The 4,486-nt window shown below is 41.4% G+C and overlaps 1 protein-coding gene across 1 annotated transcript in view; it reads left to right on the forward strand.

Annotated features, from left to right (window-relative positions):
- ZNF423 (zinc finger protein 423) overlaps positions 1–4,486 on the forward strand; it is a 98,427-nt gene that overhangs the window by 33,954 nt on the left and 59,987 nt on the right. The gene's annotated exons all lie outside the window — the stretch shown is intronic.

The raw sequence follows: 4,486 nt of genomic DNA on the forward strand, positions 1-4,486 counted from the left end.
GACTTCATTCTTGTAATTTCAGTAAGTGTTATAAATGTCATTTTAAGTATTATAATGCTAATCCCTACTGACAATAAGGTTCTAAAGCTCAGCTTCCATTACTAAGGTAATGTTTACCTCAGATAGCATATAATTGTTTGCTTTTTTTCACAGTAAATTCTCTGTTCCCAACTGCTTAATCAGCCATGGAAAAGAGAGGAGACTTTTGTACTGTTTAATGTTCTTGTGATTACATTAGAGTACCGTGTAAACCCACATCAGTGGATCTTGGGAAACACAATTTTTTTGTTTGTCCACAATTCTGAAGGCAAAGTATTTTGAGCAGTGGTCCTTGCAATAACATGAATCATTTATTAATATAAATATCACGGATATGGTATAAATCTTCTCTGCTCCTGAACTCTCAGGACATTTCTTCATTGCCTGAGTCGGAATCAGCAAGGACTTTCTAGCGCCTTGCTGTACTTCAAATAATGTACCATATTCCAGTCACAGGCGGCGTATTCCCTGCTCTCAACAACAGGAGACCGGCGTATACCTTCTGTATGAGCTTTCTGCTGCATCACATCAACCTAAACAATATTTTCTTATGCTTTATGAAAATTAAAAACTTCTGACGCTCTGCAGAGGACGCAGATTATTGTTGGCTCAAGGACAAAATTTGACCATCCCATCTTTTCTGCCAGAAACCAAATGCACTCACAAATTAAGTTGTGAAGGAAACCGGTTTTGTTCAATAACAGCAAAGAGTGTGTTTAGTAGTGTGCCCATTTATAACCATGCTTAGGCTGCAGGTATGTAGGAGCGGTGGCAGAGCAGGAACCCACGGTGGTCGGTGCTGGGGGGCCACGCAGGGATGCTGCTCAGCACAGTGCTGCAGGTGGGTGTGCTTTTTGGTACAGCGATGTTAAAACGGGTAACCCATAGTTTTAGAGAGTGGCAGGTGTGCTGCGAGCTCTCTCTTTGTTACTGTTTTTAAATTTTGGAGTGGCAATGGACAGATCATAGCATTGCAGTCTAGTATGTATTATCCTTGAGCAGGGTCAAAAACCACAACCCTGAACCTCTCCCCCAGGTGAAAACTACACTGAAATTAGACCATTGCTTCAAATTCCACCGCAGAGGTTCATCACCAGCTTTCCATTTCTTCATGTTAGCTGTATCACTGGCCAGCTGGTGTTTTTGCAGATTTTTTTACTTGACTGAACTCCTCAATGCGCTTACAGGTGAGCTAAAAGTAAGAGCTCCATGGGCATGATAGCGTATTTAACCAGAAATGCAAATGCCTATAAGGGCTGATACTAAATAAACTGATTGACAAATAAGGTAGTTGAATACATTTTTACTTTAGACAAAGAGCATTGATGTTCATAGGAGTTTTGCCTGTACAATCATATCATATCACAAGATGATTAGTGGATGAAAAGATGTGAACCTGGAAGCTCAAGTATAATCTCAGTGAGAAGATTAACTTTGGGTTTCAGATTGTTTTAGTGCTTGGGGGCTTGGAAGGATCACAGTATGTGCCCAGGCTTCGTGGACTTGCTATTTGCAGCCCAAAAGCCTGCGCTGCTGTCTGCCCACAGCAAAGCAGGGAATTGCAGGTGGTCAGCTGCATGCTGAATAACTTGGTGTACGTTGGCTGGGTTTGGGCCACGAAGTCTGAATTATCTGTGTAGTGCCCCAGCCACTCGCTGTGTCCCAGCAGCACGTGGCATTAAGCCTCGTTTCGGGGTCTGAACTCTGGACTAAGCAATCTCCTTTCCTTTCTTAAGTGTAAACATGGATGAGGAATTACAGCTGCCAGCGGTTTTGTAACTCTGTGCAGGTATGAGTTGCACAGGGCTGGAGAGTGCACGGGCTGGTGGGAGGCTGAGGAGGAAGAAGATGGTGGTGAAGATGGGCCATGTGCAGGGGGGCCCAGGGTGCCCGTCCTGCCAGCAGGGACACAGGAGGACGCGTGTAATTTTTTTTTAGAAATAGGTTAATATTTTAATGATAAATTGTTTGTTTTGGTGAGTTTTGAAACCAAGTGTCAATCTTGGCTTGTTGAAGGGAAACGATTCTAAAGATTCTGCTTTTTTGTGAACAAAAGGGCTGTGTTTTTATTTTTCTTTGCATGATCTCTGTAAGGGGTCATTTTAAGGATGCACGAAGCACACTTACAGATGACAGGAGCTGGGTTTTTTCTCCAGTAAAATATTCAGCTAACGCTCTTTGTCTCTCCCTGAGAACATTGCAGGATCCAGGAGCATTAAGTGAGCCACAGATGCCAAACCAGGGGGAAAAAAAAAAAAAAGAAACAAACTATATTTTCTGCTCATCTGTGGAGTGAGGATAACACAGGCCCAGAAGCGCACGTTGTGAAGCAATTTCAGTCGTAGCTGAGTGCCTGTTTTCCCCTGGAGCACAGACTGTAAAAATCTTAAAAACCCTAGTTTCTATTTCCTTAATATTCTAGTTTTGAAGATGATATTGTGATGAGGAAGGGAAGAGGAATGTCCTTTTAAAAGCTCTGCTCACTGTTTATAGTTAGGAGATTTGGGCTGCTTGAAGTAGGAGAACCATCCACTAGCTTTTCCTGCCTATTTTCAATGCATAGATAAATATTTCATTTAGAGAGAATGAGATGTGAACACGATAGCTTATGTTTTAATCTGTTACACCCAAAGTAAATCTGGAGTAACTCCAACATTCAGAAATCAGCATTGTTAGTCTGGGTTTATCTTTCTGTAATTGAGATGGGAATCTGGCCCACTCTCTGCAACAGACTGCAAAGGGCTTTTTACCTTTAAATCTATCACATTTAAATTACATGGGGCCACAACGTGTCACCTACATCCTTGACTATTTTAATACAAAAATATCATTCAAATCTCCCTGGATTTGCTGATCATCCTGGGATTTCTAAAGATACTGTTAGGCTATAAAGGCTAATGAATAGCAACGAAGAATAAGGTCTATATTCAGTTTTTCTGTATTAGAATAAATAATCTGATTGTGATGTAGTTTGAGACTTAGCACTGTGCAGCGTGTTACTGGCAGCCACACATATGGATCCATGCCTTTGGGTGCACGCAGCCTGCGCTCCTTTGGCACAACGGCATCGCCTACAACACCACTGCGGGCTTGCGGGAAGCGCTTCCTTTGGACCCCGGTTTGTGAACTCACAGCCTGTGGCCAGAGTAATGCTCTTCGATGCATTTTATTTTTACTTCTTGATTGCACCTTGATTGCTTGCTTTCTTTACTAAAGCATAAGGAAGGCTAACAACAAATAGTGGTAAAGACAAATTAAGAGATATTTGGCTCTCTTAGTGGGTCATCTCCCGGGTGAGTTCAGCAAGGGCAGGGTACAGAGGCTCCATCTGCGGAGGCCAGCGCTTCCGCTCCTCCATCTGCTGGGTGGACACCGGCCTCGGCTCGCTGCACAACAGACGAAACACGTACAAGCAGATTTTTCCAGACCAACCGAAATGAATTTGACTAACTAACAAATGGTTCGCTTGGCTAACGGGGAGGGGGCAGCCTGCAGATCTATAGGCTGGGTGACCGTAGATAATTCATGGAACAACCCAGTGCCTTGCTTAACTCAGCTGTAAAATTGAGTAAAAATAGCACATTGGTTACAATGAGGTGTTGCATCTTGGCCAGTAATGTTCTTTGGGCAGAACAGACCGCCCCTCTTACAGAATGGACGTGAGCAGAAACACTGCTGTGGCACTGTCAGCACCTCAGCTGATAATATGGGGTGTTTTTCTAAGCTATTATACAAAGTAATAAATTATTTTTAAAAAATCTACTACTTTTTCCAAAAAAATATAGCTAGATATTTAGTGCTGTGATCCTCATGTTCACAGAAATAAATGCCTTGCTATACCTGCTTCAGACTTGCAAGGAACCTCAGTGTGAGATATGGTGGACAAAGATGAGTGTATGTATATTTATGGGTTTTTTTAAAAAGGCAGCAGTTCAGAGAAATCTGTGAGGAGAGAGGAGACATGGATAAACTCAACACTTTCCTAATCGCTGTCATTAAGATTTCTATTGAGAATAAGCATTTGCCCAACTCCAGTAGCAATAGTATAAAAAGAAATTGTAAAAAGTGGGAAATGGAAAGGAAAGTTTGCTGAATAAATGGTTTATTTAGTGAGGAGAAATTACAGCACAGTTTCCATGTGCATTCACCTTTTACTCTGCAGTTTGTACAGAAAAGTTAACTTGGCGGCCAAATACTAGTTTGGAATCCCTTTACAATTATTTTACAAAGCAAGAAATGGTTCAGTTGTGAAGGTTGTAAAAAAGGAAACTAGTGCTTGTAGTAGAAAATAATTTTTTTTTTCAAGTGTTAAAGGCAAGTAAACCCCTAGTGATCTTAAATAATTTTTTAAGTACACTTAGCACATTTGTTTCCTTGAGAGTGTGATTGGGTACCAATGTGTTAGTCCCTTTAAAATGAAAAAAAATAAGATAATGAGGCAGGAATG

This window comes from Pterocles gutturalis, unplaced genomic scaffold (assembly GCF_000699245.1).
Source record: "Pterocles gutturalis isolate BGI_N339 unplaced genomic scaffold, ASM69924v1 scaffold13574, whole genome shotgun sequence".
Taxonomy (NCBI): Eukaryota; Metazoa; Chordata; class Aves; order Pterocliformes; family Pteroclidae; genus Pterocles; species Pterocles gutturalis.